We start from the raw sequence: 16,844 nt of genomic DNA on the forward strand, positions 1-16,844 counted from the left end.
TTTGGAATTACGGCTAAAGCCCACCCGCTTATTTTAGATGTGAATTAAAATGTCCCCACGTTAAATTAAATTGGGAATAAGGTCATTGACGAATTAGAGATTTTATAATACCAAATTTACCTTTTTTCTTCTCAATTCTTCTCAATTTACCTATTTAGTTCTTAGTGTAACTTCGCCTCTTAAAAAGATCTCTTTTATTGAGTTTGAGATCGTGATTTGTGATTTAATGAGATTTTGTGGTCATGATTTCATTATTTTCTTTTGACTTTGTTATTGAGATCTTCTTTTTTAGAGATCGTAAATTTGAGGTAATTTTTCTAGATCTCTTTTCTCAAGATCTTTGTCAATTTTTTGATAATTGAGTCTAGTAAGGTTTAGATGCATTGAGATCCATGGTATTTTAGAGACGAACCTGCATTTACTTTCTTTACAAAAGCTTGGTATTCTTCCATCGGCTGTGGTGAAAATGCTATGGTTAGATTCGTCAGTTAGTCAGCTGCGTTTGCATCCGAATCACCTTGTGACAAGGGTTGTGCAGCTACGTATCTGTTCTTGCTTAAGCATGGGAGTAATGAAGTTGTCGAATAGTCGATTTCATCATTGATTGAGAAGCTAGAACTATTAAAGTTGCTGGTTCAAATAAGTTTATATTTTGAAAAATAGCTTAATTCGTGTTTAAGTTTGATTTGAAGGTATTGTTGGGCAATGTTTCCTTAGGAAGTGGTGATTGGAACTTGTTGGGCCAGCCATAGGTTGCGGCGTGCTATAGCGAGAGATTAATGAAAATGACATTTAGTATTCTTAAAAAGCTTGATCATTTCAAGTTACCAATTCGAGATTGCATTGAGGTTCAAGTCAGTGTTTTAAGGACCTTAAACAAGCTTTGTAAAGTTGAACTTTTAAGTAAGTTCTTTGTAAGAAAAAATTTAAGCAAGAAAACTCGTGCTGGTCTTGATGCTGAAAAGTTTGTCGGTCATTATTCTTCCAAGAATGTATCTTCTAATTTGGCTATTGAGTATTTAAAGAAGTACAACATATTCCTTGTTAAGTCTCTCCATGCTTCTTCTCCTCTCTCAGTTAAATTAGAAGCCCTGCGATGGGTTCATAGCTTTTGCAAAGTTGTGGTAATTGTAAAGGGTGATGTGAGTTTCATAAAAAAAATCATCATGAAGAAAGTGGTTTTGTTAATATATGTGATAATTTGATTACTACGCATTTGAATGCATTTCAAATAAGGAGCCAAAAGTGAGGTCTTGCGTTGCGCCAGTCTTGGATAATCTTTTGCAAGTAAGACTTATTTACCATGGAAACTTGTATGAAATTGTAGGAGTCATCCTCGAGAAAATTGGTGATCCTGATACTTCTATAAAAAACACATTCTTGTTCTTAGATAAGCTAACATCTTTTTTTTTGTTTTATACTAAAAAAAAATCAAGCTTTTAATTTGCTTTTCTAATACCACGCTTTGTTACAAGTACCTTCCTCATGCACAAATTGTCATTTGTAGAATGTCTCATGTTTGGAGCCCTTAATACTGCAACTGATTCTATCACCGTTTTAATCCAAATCTCTGCGACAAACTTTCTACTAAGTATGTCCATTAGTGTGAGTATAATAAAATGACTTGTATGTAGTGTGAGTTTCACAGTGGTTGTTGCAGTAGTAATAGACAATGCAACATCCATGTTGCAGTTGAGTTGATAGTGTAACATTCATGTGTGTAGTAGAGTTGTTAGTGCAACATCCATGTTGCAGTGGGAGTTCATAGTGGTTATTGCAATAGTAATAGACATTGCAACATCCATGTTGCATTAGAGTTGATAGTGCAACATTCATGTTGTAGTAGAGTTGCTAGTGCAACATTTATGTTGTAGTAGGAGTTGCCAGTGGTGATTATTGCAGTAGTAATAGTCAGTGCAACATCCATATTGTTGTAGAAGAGTTAATAGTGCAACATCTATATCGCAGTGAGAGTTGATAATGGTTGTTGCAGTAGTAATAGATAGTACAATATCCATGTTGCTGTAGAGTTGACAGTGCAATATTCATGTTGCAGTAGTTCTTGAAGTAGTAATAGATAGTGCAACATCCATGTTGCGATATAGATGGCGATCTGGCAACATTCATGTTGATGGTGGTTGTGCCGCAGTAGTAATAGATAGTGTTGCAAAGATAGTTGACAATGTAACATTATTTACTGGGGAGTGAGAGTTGACAATGGTTGTTGTAATATTAATAGACATCCATGTTGCAATGTTTGGGAGAAATTTCGGGAGAGAAATCAATAGGAAATTTTAAGGACAAAATTACCGATTGAAATTTCACAAAATTTCAAGACAAAGTTCACATGAGAAAGTTAAGCCGGGTTTCATATTTGGCGTTATTTGTTTTGTCTTAAAGGGCAAAGTGGTAATCTAACTCAAAAGTCAACCGGATGGGCTTTACACATAAATAAAAAACTAAGTGTCTTTTATCCATAATTAAACTGGAACTGTGGGCTTTAGGCCCAAACTCTGATTTCCAATTATAAATGGGGGTTATGTCTAAAAAATCTTAAGCCACGCGGTTACTAAAGACACGTGGTTCGTAGGTGTTACGAAATCTATAAAAGCAGCAGTAAACTAAACATTTTTGAAGTCATGGAGATTTGTTCTAGAAGGAGTAATACAAAAGGAGCACGTCCTCCACCAGATCCAGTTGCTGTATTGAGAGGACATCGCGCTTCAGTTACGGATGTTTGTTTTCATCATTCTAAACCTCTTCTCTTCACTGGGTAATATTATTTACACTTGTTTTGTATCCTTCTTCTATTTCTTACGAACAAATTTATTTATGTTTTTATGTTTTTGTGTTTTAATGTTCTAGTGCTGCTGACGGAGAATTGAGGATTTGGGATTCTATTCAACATAGAACACTGTCGTCTTCATGGTAAAATAATTTTTTTTTTTTTTTTTTTTTTTTTTTTTTTTTTTTGAGTTGAGTGTAGTCTATTTATACTGATGGACGATGGGATGTGAATTGTGTAGGGTGCATAGTGCGGCACATGGGATTATTTCTGTGGCTACAAGTTCTTCTATTGGAGAAAACAAAATTGTTAGGTACTTTTTTTTTTTTTTTGCTCACTTTACATTTTATTAGTGCTTTGGTCAAGTTTCTTATTTTACTTTGTACAATTTAATGTAGTCAGGGAAGGGATGGAACTGTTAAGTATTGGGATATTCAAGATGGAGGACTGTCAAGGTACTAATAATTAGTAATTTTAATTGTATGGGATTTTTCTGTTTTTTATTTTCTTTTGAAAAATTATATTTGTGGAATTTGTTTGTCCCTCAAACTTGATAGCAAATTGTCTGCTCATTTCTATAGCTTCATTGGCGAGAGTGATAGTGGATTTTAAGTAGGTACCGTGCAAGTCAAGTCTTCAGGACTTAAAAACCCCTAGTTGGTAGAGTATACTTGGCAAAACTGAACTCTTCTAGGGATACCAATTGATTTTTAACTTTTTTTTTTTTTGTTGAATTTTGAATTTTCAGTACGAATATATAATGCTCATAAGGAAGTGTTGATAATTTCGTTGAATTGGACTGGGTTTCTTTGTGATAAATTCAGACTGATTCATCAGTGTGGTTGTAATAACGTCCTAATTCAGCTGATCAAAATGCACTTGGTTCTACATAACAAGTATCATAAAAATCATTTTCTGATCGTAATATACGATGATATTTTCCACTTTCGTGTCTTTTGGATTTATTGATTTTACTTTTACTTATTGCAGGATGCCTTGCGTAACTATTAGAACCAACTCCTACCATTTCTGCAAACTTTCGTTAGTCAAGAAGCCGTCTACTTGTTTGGTTCAATCTGAAAATATTTTATCAGTTGACTCGCAATTGGATTCAAGTACCGAGTATAACTATAACTTGAAGTCAAGAGAAACAATTGATGCAGAACTTTGTGAAGGTGCTCATAGAGAGGCTGGTCAAGATGGTCAGTTGGAAGGTATGAAACTAATGTACAAAATGCTTGCGATCCTTGGTTTTTCTGTCTGTCTTCCAATTCATTGACCATAATTGTAGCTAATTCAAAAACCATAATTATATGGCTGGTGCTTCTCACCATGTCTTGGATAACAGGCTAATCTTATTGTTCACTCACTTGGGTGTAAATAGGAAGTGATCAAAAGTATGTTTCATCAGATAATTATTTTTTTTTGACCGGTCAATGTTATGCCTGTAGTAAATTGCCAATTAGTACGTTTTTTTTTCCGTTATTGATTTATCCATCTTCTTAAACTACTTTTCAGACTTTGTGCCTACTGAAGGAACACAATATATAGCTATAGCTGGAGAGAAATCTTCTGAGGTGAGTACATAAATCTAATGATTTCGGCGTTTTGATTGCTCGTATTATTGCTTTATCTTACTATTTGATGGATATCCAAAGGTTGAGATTTGGGATCTCAATAGTGCAGAGCGGCTAGTACGATTACCTCAGTCTTGCAATGGAAGCTCCTTGGATCATGGTACAAAGGCAAGAGGTTTGTGTTTATGCTTATACCATTTTTTACTGTTTATTTAGCCCTTCTCACAATAGGTTAGCCATATACTCAACAGTTATGCTGCATATCGAACATTCAACTCCTTCCATTTATACACATGATGAATTTGCTTTTCCCATTTGCGTATATGTCATTGAATCATGGCAGACATATGTAAACCACGTTCATCGTAGAGTAGATTTTGGCATATGTTCATTTTGATACTCAGTATTGGCCATGGAGCAGTAGTTTAACTGCTCTAAACTGCATTATCTGTTCTTCGTTGGTGGTTTTGTAAGTCTTTTGTTTGGATAATATGCCTTGCCGTTGTAGTGAATTAGTTGTAATGGGTTTGTGGCATAATTTCTCTTTGCATTTCAGTACTTGCAGTCTAATTGTATCCATAACGTTGTTTTCAATAACAGAAATAATGATAAGAAAAAAAGAAAAGAAAAACAGCATTGCCTTTTGATTACCAGTCCGCATCTTGTTTTATATGATAAACATTGGTTGACTTCATTCTAGTGTCCATATCTAGTAGTGCATCTTTATTTAAGTAAATATTTGCTATTCAGTGATTAGTTATTTTCTATGCATAATTACGGTACCTTCATCTCCAACCCATCCGTCAATTATTGTCTTTATAAGCTTGTGAGTTTATAATTGTGTTTTGGTACTTTTTTTTTTGCATTAGTTGACTTTACCTTGTGATTTTATGGCAGGAATGTGCATGGCTGTTCAGGCTTTTGTTCCATCTGAATCCCAGGGGTTTTTGAATGTTTTGGCTGGGTTTGTTCTAAATCTTTTGTCTGTTGCATATCAGCAATATTATTAGTATGTTTATTCTGTTCTGCATCTGCAAATACTACTCTTTTATTACATGGAAATGTTTTCATAATGCTATATGTAGGATCAGTTTGGAAAATGTGTGAAATCAAATATGAATTCCAGGAGCAATAGTTGTAGCAAATTGGTAGGATCTGATCTCTAAAAGTCAAAGTTGTAGTATTCCTTAGCAGATGCTTTTATCTAGGAGTGACCATATCTTACTCACTATGGTGGATTCCTTAAGGAGATAAGATTTGAAACTGGTCAGGCCTGGACCTCATTGGGCTTTATAATTATTGAAGCCCTTGAATAGGTTTGTTTTTATGGAATAAGCATTTGGCCCTGTAGTTATAATAATGCTCAGCAATGGTCTGTCAGTGCTGCTTGAATTGAAGAGTAATTAGGGAAGACTGAAACCAGTGATAATTCATATTATAAAGGACATCCATTCAATCTAAATGGATTGAACAACCCTAAATTGGTGTAAATATTATTTTATGAAACTAAATCTGGTCGAAGATTTTAATTATCAAATGGAGTCTGAACAAGTAAACAATCTGGTGTATCACCTCATTAAAATAGGATTCCCTATGTTCTTATTTTCCCTTAAACTTATGTGGTTTAAAGATCTCCATGTGGCACTTGAATGCAACTTCAAAATGTACAGTTCATACAGGCATTGTTGCCTCCTGATTTGGTTGCTTGATTGAGTGTTAGTGCTTTCCTTTCATGCTCACTAGATCGTTGCTAAAGCTCATCCACTAGCAAACTGATGAGCTTGGCAAGCCTCCATGTACCATTTTTCCTTACTAAGATGCAATTAATTGCGAATGAGTGTAGATATCATCCATATTGCCTATCAAAAAAAAAAAAAATATCATCCATATTGTAAAGCTATGGAACTGTAAAACTTCATCCGCACCTTAATCTTCGTGCTACTGTATGTGTGAACATTTATGAAGGCATATTACTCAAGTATATATGAATTTTGTGCAAGTGTTAATTGGATTGATTTCTTATTCACATTGTTTTTCTGGTTTGCTTTACTTGTGGCAGTTATGAAGATGGAACCATGGTTTGGTGGGATATAAGGAATCCGGGGGTACCATTGGCTGCTGTAAAATTTCATTCTGAACCAGGTTCTTAATTCAAGTCTTGTGCTTATCTTGCAGATTTTATAGATATGGTTATACTTTTTGGGTAAAAGAGCTTAATTAGCTTATTGTAGTAATCTGACGGCCATGCTTTTGTTTCTAAATTTATTATCTGCTTTCAGTTTTAAGCATCACTGTTGATGGGCTATGCGCTGGTGGCATCTCGGGGGCTGCAGATCACAAGCTTGTGTTCTTTACTCTAAATCATCAGATGGTAAGTAATCACTAAGGATCTCTCTATCTATTTATCTGACAACATCAGAGATTTCAGAGTGAGCTCATTTTTGGTGAAGATGATCGTTGCCATGCGAAGATTATTTTCACAAAGAACCAGCCCTTGTTTCATCTTCAAGATATCATGTATATATAGCAATGGGTTCAAAACCATGGGTACACTGATTCATCCCTATGTTTGTGTGTGTTAGACATCTTTTTATCTCTCTGGCCGTTTGGTTTTCATGCAATGCGGTTGCAGTTTTTTTCTATGTTACATGGACGCACCATATTTAAAAACAATCCATGTCGGATACCTATCCACGTTTCTGTGTCAGACACACTAAGGACACATATTGTATGTGATATACCTCAATTTTTAATATTTTGCCATGTCAGACACTTCGAATCCGTGTCGGGATACGGACACATGTATCCGTGTCAATGTAACTTAGTTTTTTTATTTAGTGAAGATGCAATAGTAGAGATCAGACCAGCATTAGTGACATTTAGTGCAGTGGGCCTAGTCATTGAAAGTTAGGGAGTAGTCGTCTTCTTGCTTTTAATGTGCCTCTTTTTTAGTAATAGTATGTCGTTGCTTTCTCGTCAAATTTTTTGTTCCCTCATTGTTTACTTGACATAATTCTCTTATGTTGGATAGGGTTCTTGTATGGTCAAGAGAGAACATGGTTTGGAACAACCTGGTATAGCAGGCACCTCAATCCGATTGATGGGAAAATTGCTGCAACAGCTGGATGGGATCATAGGTCTTATTTTCAACTTTATTTTACTTCTGATCTTGAAGGTGCAATTAATTCAAGGATGCCATATCTGTTTACATAATTACCATGTTTGTCAAGATATTAGAGCTAATTGTTATTTATATATTGTTTACGTACAATGTCATTCATTGTTTGTGTAGAAATGTTGGAAAACCATGTTTCTATATATAACAGTCACACAATAATGCAGAATACTATTCCACATTCTGTCCAATACACTGTATGTCGTAGACATCTGCAAGCAGTCCTTTTCATCTTTTGTTTAAAAGACCTTGGTGGGCGAGATCCACAAGTCTTTTTTTCCCCCCTATAAATGAATAGTATATGCCACCAAAAAGAAGAAAGTTATATTTTGGACAATGATTTTTTTGTAATTATTTATATTTTTATTCATTTAATTTGATTTATTTTTTGGGGAGTGAGGGATTGACAATTTTTAGATCAAGTGGCTTATGATTTATTGTAGGTAGGTTTGGATTGGGTACTCGGTGTAAATAGTAATTCCTCCCAAAGTTTTGTTTTTATTGTTCATTTGTCTTGTGGATCTGATGTGGTGTTATGGTGGTGAAGTGTTTTTAGGTGGTAAGACAAAATAACTTTTTTGTGAATTTTGGTCTGGTTACAAAATGATGTAAACATTTACCTTGGTCTAAATTTGTCATATTCAAATCCGTGTCTCCAGGATATACAAGTCTCTTGAAGTCTGCTCACACATCCAAATGACTCGGCCCATTTTGTTTTCATTATTTGTAGAGCCCTCAACCTATCCATTCAGTTATACATGGCAGTGTCTCATAAATCAATGAGGAGCTAAGGCTTTTACCCGTGTTACGTGTATCATTTGTACAAGGAAAGGAGTGTAAACCTGCAGAGAAGTAGAAAATCTCAAAATCAGGGTTTGAACAATGGGAGTGAGGACAACTTAGGCCGGCTAAGGGGAAATCTATTGTCTAGGTTCCTGAACCATCAAATGGCAACAGCAGGAAGCTGTACCAGCCTAATCGAACTTCAAGAAAAGTCGAAAATTTAAAGGCAGTGGTAATGAAAGGAAGCACACCGATGTTACAGTCACAGAAATTTGAGTAGATAGAAAATTGAGTAGATGCCGACTGTGGAAGCAGGGCTTCGTCTAATTAGTGAAGACTTTTTAGAGCTTCCAGGGAGAGGAGTTTCTAACCTGGTGGGTCACTTTACGTAGAAGCTTCGCCCGATTAAGGATACAAATTTATGAGTTGACGGCTGCATATTTCTTTGCTTCTTTTCTCCCTTCCTTTCCTTATTTTTTTTACAGGTTTCTAGATTTAATAGATGTTTCGTACTTTCCTCCCATCTTTTCTACATTGTTGTTTTAGAATGATTTTGTTCCCTTCATTGTTAACTACAGTAACCAGGTTTCTTTTCTCGCTTGTTTCTCATGGTCTCGTTTTTATATCTAATCCGATGATAATCAACACCATATCTTACAAGCGAATTATCTTTCCGTATTCTCATGATTTATGCTTTCCCCGATTTATGGTCCACTTTCAATCGATCTTCCACTTTTACAAGTGTCTTTCTTATTTTCACGAAGTTAGGATCTACAATTATCGCAGAAAGAAATGCTCTAGCAATACTCGAGTACCATGGTGCTACGGTGTGTAAAATGATTCGCATTCTCCCTCACACTATGTTTTTAAAATGAATAAATAATAATTATTTAAATTTATTCTTAGTACTTCGATGAAAATTGAACGTCAAATTGGTCTTCAAAGTTCATGTGTTTTGTTATTTTTCTCGGTCTTTTTAAATACCATGCTCATACAAGTTACATATTATGCTTTTTTATCCTTTTTATTATTTGTTGAATGCTATTGCAAGCGTTAGTTGTACACGTTTCGGTGATTTTCACCGTGACCTCACTGACCGAGAAACAAGCGTAGTATAGCTAATGTAGGTTCTAGATAGATGACGAAGTATAATTGGCCTTCACGTTGTTTAGCCATTTTTTAGGTCCCCCGGAAAATTTTAAAGCGGTCCATCCCATGAATCTTTGATTAAATCCGAACCCGCCTCAAATGGGTTATGTATTCCGATTTGGAAAAGATAGTCCGGCTCCACAGCTTCATTAAACTTAGTCGCAAAAATCTCCCTAATGGATGGTTCTCTTTATTTGTGCTATTTGCATTTTCTAGTTATCCTTTGAAGGTTGTAAGGTTTCTTTTGATGGAATCAAAATCGTGTGTCGCGACTAACGGCCGCCAATGGTTTCGATAATCCGATAACCGACTAACCAAAACCAATAAAAAGCGGTTGGGTTTTGAAATTTAGTTTGACCTCCACCAAACCGATAAAATATTGGTTTGGTTTCGTGTTTGCCCTCCACCAAACCGATATGAACCTTATCAGTAATATTAGTCCTATTGGGCCTATACTTGGGCCCAACCTATGTACACCAAACTTTGTTATTATAAATAGAAGATGGTCTCACTTTGAGACCTAACTTTTCTCTCTTTCTACATGGTATCGAAAAAGCGGGAAGAGAGAAGTAAGGAGATCAAACCCTAGTCACCACCGCTTAGCCACCACCCTAGCCGCCACCCCTTCCTTCTTCCTTAACTGCAAATACGCGATATTACCGCTTGACTGCGCCCGCCGAAGTCGCTTCATCCGGCGCTTCAGGTCTTTGCCTCTACTTGTTTTCGGTGGGTTTCGGCGCGTTCATCAGCTTTTCCCGGTAGGTTTCCTGCTTTATCACATTTTTCCGGCGAGGTTTCCGATTATAACTTTTTTTTCACATCAAGGTACTATTCTTTGCACTATATCCCTTTATCATGACGGATAACGACTCACAAAGGTACGGATGATGTCTCCTTGTTGAATAATTTCTTCTTCAAGAAAATTACTACCGCTTCTTAATGGGCGAATTTCCACTCTTGGGCTCGTTACGTTTTTTTTTTGGGGGCCCGAAGGGAAGATGGATTGGCTTGTTCCCAACAAGATGATTTGTCCAATTAATACAGACCACTACCTACAATAGTTGGTCCACACCAACCTATATGATTCTAAGTTGGTTGTTTAACTCTATATGGAGCCCGATGTCTATGAGATGTTTACCTTTTATGAGATCACATGGTTTTGTGGGCTCTCGGAATATGTATGCTACTACTAACAATGAGGTTCGTACTGTTGTAACTCTTAAACCGTCTCTCCTCCTCATAGTCTAATGGGCTAATGGCATATGATTACTGTTTGGTCTGTTACACCAGGAACACAGTTTAAACTTTAATGAATCCAGACTACTAGGTAATGGGCCTGGCTATAACTTCTTGTAAAGAGCCCACTGGGCTAGGTCATGGGTCTGTACATTAATTACAGGTACTGCTAATCATAAATCTAGCAGGTTGCTCAAGAGGTCTGCGCTCTGCAATCACCTGCAAACAGGCTTACAATCACCCGCCAAACAAAAGTGAGCTCCCTCCTAACCTCCTAATTAAGCTGACTGTAACCATTTCTTTTGGGTCACCCACCCAATCTCCTGTAGGCTGCTCTCCTCTTGGAAGTTGGAAGTCCTTCATTATCCCATGCCTGGGCACCACTCAAGGCCTCCGGTGGTCTAGCCCATCTAGTGTCCTTGTTAATTGTTATAACGGGCAGACATAAAAAATACAAGAAATTGTTCCCCAAGCCCATTTTCAAGTGAAAATAACTCTCACAACCAGCGGGTCTTTTTTTAATCACTCTCAAAGACAATTTCCGACCGAAAATAACTCTGAAAACCAATTTTCGAGTGAAAATAACCCATAAGGACAAATAGCCCGGATTTTAAATAAATATTTTTTGATTTGACCTTTTATGTCGTTTTGCTATGAACAAAAAGTGTTTATACCTTATATTGATATGTAAACAATGATTATTCATATCCAAATAGGTGAATGTATCTCATACAATATATTAATGTATAAACAATGATTATTCATAACTCATGTTGAGGTATAAACAATAATTGTTCATACTCCAATAAATATTCTTACTATCATACATTATGTTGAGATATGAACATTGATTATTCATACTCCAAATATGTATAAACAATGATTGTTCATACTTTCCGATAGATGTTAACTTATCGATCATACATTATTGAGGCATTTTAACAATGATTATTGTTAAATACTCCATAGAAAGTTCTTACTAATCATACATTATGTTGAGGTATGAATAGTGAATGTTCGTATCTCAAATAGGTATAATTGTTCATATGAATAATGAGTGCTCATAGCTCATGTTAATGTATTAACAACCTAAATAAATATGAACAATGAGTGATCATACTCTAATAGGTGTTATTACTGATCATACATTATGTTGAGGTTCGAAATAGGTATGAACAATGATTGTTCAATTTATACGAATATTTGACATTTGGGGTACGAACATTTGGGATATGAACAATGAATGTTCATACGAACAGTGATTGTTCATAACTTATATTGAAGTATGAACAGTGGTTGTTCATACCCCAAATATGTATGCACAATTATAATCATTGTTTATACTATATACACTGGATCGTTTCAGTTGGACTGAGCCATTTATTATTTCGTGCTAGGGGGTATACTGACTTTTCATCTACCCGAGCCGTTTTTAATTTTGCTTCAAGAGCATACTTGACCTTTCATCTATCCCGTCCTGGTGAGAGAATTACTTTTTTTTCCACCTATCCTGGAGAGTCACTCCTTGTAAAATATAAACTCTCTACCCTCTCCTTTCTCCCCTTTTATGTTTGCTTTCTCTTATCTTCTTCTTCTTTTAGGCTGCCCCCCTTCAAACCCTATTATTTATGGACGATTTTATCCCTTTTTTCGATAAAACATTGTGCTTCTATCCCATTCTATTTTAGTGTCCACTAGGTCCAATTATCTATCATGGAGAATTCGAGATTGCATAATAACGTGTGAAAATTTCTTTTTTAATTTATAAATAATTAAAGGAACTCTATGATTAAATGATAAGAATTTTCCATCTAAAATTTCACTTCTTTTGTGCATCTAAATTTGTTGTCTTTTTACAGGAGACAATATTGCTTCACGTCTCACCTATATGAACCAGCGAATATATACCATATTTCAGAATCTTAAAACTACAATCGAAATTTTGATCTACATTGACACATTGTGGACAGACACAATTTATAATTACTAACAAAAAAGTATTGAAACGAAAAAAATGTTTATTACATTACACTTATTGTCAACTCAACTAGCTTTAACAGATGGAATTCTAGTAGATGACCTATTCGTAGAAGTCGTCATAGAAGTACCACAATCTTTACCGTTCCTTGCATCAAAAGCAACCAAAAACTTCTTCACAGCCGCCTTTTCTTTCCCTCCATACCCTTTGCAAGCATGATCAGATGGGAATCTATGTGCAAGACAAAGCTTAACTTGACAAATCTTGCAAGTACTGTTATTCGAAAACGTCAAGACTTGCTTACACCTTTTCACTGGACACTTGGGTTTTTCTTTCTTTGATGGGTCGCAATCTTCTGAATTTTCATGGTTTTCTAATATCTTCTTCACTTCTTCTTCACCGTCTTTTCCTGTTATTTCAATTGCTGTTGAACAAGTTTCACATAGAATTACTTTTCTGCTGTTTGCATAAGGCTTTGGGCATTCATGGGACGTATATGATCTGTGTTCTAAGCAGAAAACCTTTCGACACCCATCGCAATTGAATGGAAGGAAATCAAGTTGGTAACAATCAGAGTGATGGCAATGTCTTCCGATGTCTAATAAATCTAATGTTGCTCCTTTGCTCATGTTTCCTTGTACGTTCTCTCTTGTTCGGTTACTTCGATGATAATGTGGGTGGACTTGTTCTGTTTCCTTATAAATACACTTTGGGTCGGCTTGGGGAATAAGAAAACGCGTAATACGTGTTTGGTTTTCAACTTGGACTTGTACTCTTTGTTTTATATTGATTTAGATGGTTCCAGAAACATTAGACCCAAATTCTAAATCCAGAACATTAGGTCCAAGTAAGTCCATCCAACTTTGTAGCAATTATATAACATCGGGTTTGATGGGCTATTTAAATAACACTAGCTTGATGGTATGTGCTGACGCTCATGTTTTTATGCCCAAACTAAATGATTAAAGACAGCAAAGGTACTAGTGTAAATATAGGAAAATAACATGGGTAAAACCATCTTAAAAGTGTGACCAAGAGTCACAAATCACTGAATAAACAAATATTATAGTATTGTTGCGGGATTGTAGCTCAGGATCAGAATTTTTAAATTAGTAAAAGTGTGACTAAGGGTGTGTTTGTTATGATGGAAACACTATGGAAAGGAAAGGAAAATAAGAGTGGTCCACCTTTTCCATAGTTTTTAAAGCGTTATTTACCCATAGAAAGGAAATGCTTTCATATGGAAACAATGGAAAAAAGTTTTGTGTCTACTAACCCCCTAAAATTTTTGTGGAAAGGAAAGGAAAAGAAATAGATAGATAGGGACTTACTACTAATACACTCCACTCAACAATACAATTATTCCTTTCCATAGCTTTTGCAAACAAACATGATTATTCCTTTATCCAGTTTTTACTTTTCTTTCCCCAGTTTACCAAACACATACCATTTAAAATTATTTCCTTTCTATTCCATTCCATTCCATAGTGGACCACCCATTTTATTTCATTTCCTTTCCATGAGTTAAAATTTAACAAACACACCCTAAGAGTTACAAATCACAGAATAAAAAAATATTATAGTACTGTTGCGGGATTGTAGCTCAGGATTAGAATTTTTAAATTAGTAAAAGATCTGTAAAACCGCTTGTAAACTCTATGATCGCGTGAATAATTTTACATGCTACACGTTTTCTTAGCTAGTATCCGGATCCAATGTTATTGTACTTGTTATACTGGGCTATATTATTAACTCCATGTGTCCATGTAATTGTTATACTGGCCTTTAGGAGTATTAGAGTATTCCCAATGCAAATAAATATCAAAGGAATGTGACAATATTCACCTCCAAATGGTTAAAAATCTTTGCCCAATGTAAAGGTGAATCTAAGACCATTAATACTCAGTAGTTGAGAATGCTCCCAGTGACCCACGTCAGCCCCCATTTTTTCTCTCATACTGACACATCAGATTTTATCTAAAAAAAGGAATTCTACGCCCTTTTTTGCCGATTTCAATTGTTCGTAATCCAAAATAGTTAAAAACCTCTTTCTATTATCTTTTTTCAATTCTACAAAACACTCCCAACTCTCAAAAAAAAAAATCCCTAACTCTCTCAAAAAAAAAAGAAAAAGGGGTCGTCTCTTCAAACCCTCTCTCTTGAAAAAAAAAGAAAAAGGGGTCTTCTCTATCCACCCATCTGCCGACACTGGAAGAAGATCGTACTAAAACTGTAGTGGCAATTAAAGAAACTGCCGTGGCTGTCGCCAAAGAAGAAGAAGAACCAAAAACTGAAACTGTTGTTGAAGAAACCAAGGAAGAAGAGACTACGCCAACGCCAATTGTTGAAGAAGAACAAGTACCACCAGAAGAAGTCTTCACTGGGAGAGAAGAGTGATACTATTCTCTTGAAGTTCTTATGCAGGTCGCGATTTCAAGGTCAAGGATGCATTCACTATGGTGAAGAACACATCTTTGTGGAAAAAGGAGTTTGGTATCGAAGGATTCTTGATGAAGATCTTGGTACCGATCTTGAAAAAGTTGTTTTCATGAATGGTTTTGATAAAGAAGGACACCCAGTTTGTTATAATGTTTATGGGGAGTTCCGAACAAGGACTTGTATCGTAAGACTTTCTCTCGATGAAGAGAAGAGTAAAACCGCTTTGAGGAGGAGGATTCAGTTTTTGAGAAGAGTATTTAGAAGCTTGATTTTAGTCCGTGATTGTTCGTGGTTAATGACTTGAAGAACTCACTGGACCTTTGAAGACTTTAACTTCGTCATGCTACTAATCAAGCTCTCTATTCTTCAAGACAATTATCCCGATTCACACTAAACAGTGTGTGGTTATTGTTTATTGTTTATTGGTTTTGGTTTTGATTGAAATGATTATCGATTTAAAGGTCATTAATTACGCTTTAATTGGAAGAAAGAAATTCCATGTGCTTTTGCATGTGTGGTGACATCATGCATGTTTGAGATAGTCAAGCATTGGATGCATTTACCATTCTCAGATATCGTTGTTGCTCTTGTAAGCAACTTTGTGAGTGTGTTGAGGTAAATAATTCAAAAGTAATTGGTACCAAAGAACTACAATCTCATGAGTACGCCTAATGAACATGCTACGCTAGATGTACACGCCCTGTTGAGGTGGTAAATTTGTAGGTTCGAACCATGAAATACAAAGCTTTTCTCTCCTTGATCTATTTAAACATCGTTTGTCCTTGAGTCTCTCCGTGATGAAAAACGACACTTGGAGCGATCCTCCATACCGGATTTACAATTTCTGCTTTGCCTTTTCAGTTTCACAAGGTTTGGGGACGACTTTCATGAAGACTGGTTATCGAAACTCTCGCTTTGCTCATCAAAGTTATATGGTTTTCTCAAGCTTTTTCTCTTTAAGGTAGTATAATTTTATAGAGTATTTTGGAATTAGGATTATGTATTGGTAAAGAAATGATTTTATTTAGACAGAAAATCAGTTCTTGAATCTTCTTCCAAAGAAGTGGAACACTACGAAAACTTTTGAGTTTTCTTGCCCTCTCCTATCACTTTTAGTTATATTCATCCGATTTTGGCTTAAATCCAAAGAAAGTGTAATAATGTTCAGAGATGCACTTTTGTCCTTATTACTGATTTTGCTGAAAACAGAGGAACATTTCCATGTTCACCTTTACAACGGAGATCATGTTTTACATCTTCAATGTTTAGTTTAGAATTTTTTATTTCGGCCCGATAGACAAACCATAGTCTCCTAAAATAATGGTTGGAGTGTTGGACCACTACAAGTTGTTATAATTATGATGAAATTGCGAGCCATTGATAACTAATTTGCACATGTCATTAATAATCCACTCTTAATATTCATCTCCTTTTATTTCATTTATCGGTGGCCACTCACTCCTTTTTATTTGTTGTAGGTATGAGTGAGAAATCTATGATGCATGTTGCATGTTTATTAGTCTATTATACGTGAATTAGGTTGCCTTATGTAACTTTCCTTTTATTCAGATAATTGCATAGATTATAAATGTAGAAATTAACATTTTGTAAAGTACCATTACTGATATTATATATTTACATGCCATCAGTTTGAACTTTGAAGTATAGTTATAGTACTTAACAAAATTAGGCAGTTGAACTCTTACAATTGAGTATCCAAAT

The 16,844-nt window shown here is 35.4% G+C and overlaps 2 pseudogenes across 1 annotated transcript; one reads left to right on the top strand and one right to left on the bottom strand.

Annotated features, from left to right (window-relative positions):
• The first annotated feature begins 2,565 nt into the window (after positions 1–2,565).
• LOC147520360 (protein DECREASED SIZE EXCLUSION LIMIT 1-like) lies at positions 2,566–8,888 on the top strand (annotated as a pseudogene). The gene is made up of 11 exons (XR_015212586.1): positions 2,566–2,773; positions 2,866–2,928; positions 3,027–3,098; positions 3,184–3,240; positions 3,776–3,999; positions 4,304–4,362; positions 4,444–4,537; positions 5,260–5,326; positions 6,422–6,504; positions 6,642–6,733; positions 7,394–8,888. The product of XR_015212586.1 is annotated as a protein DECREASED SIZE EXCLUSION LIMIT 1-like (transcript).
• A 3,860-nt stretch (positions 8,889–12,748) lies between these two features.
• LOC147520361 (zinc finger AN1 domain-containing stress-associated protein 12 pseudogene) lies at positions 12,749–13,312 on the bottom strand (annotated as a pseudogene).
• Positions 13,313–16,844: the final 3,532 nt, after the last annotated feature.

The sequence above is a fragment of the Coptis chinensis genome, chromosome 2 (assembly GCF_015680905.1).
Source record: "Coptis chinensis isolate HL-2020 chromosome 2, ASM1568090v1, whole genome shotgun sequence".
NCBI lineage: Eukaryota > Viridiplantae > Streptophyta > Magnoliopsida > Ranunculales > Ranunculaceae > Coptis > Coptis chinensis.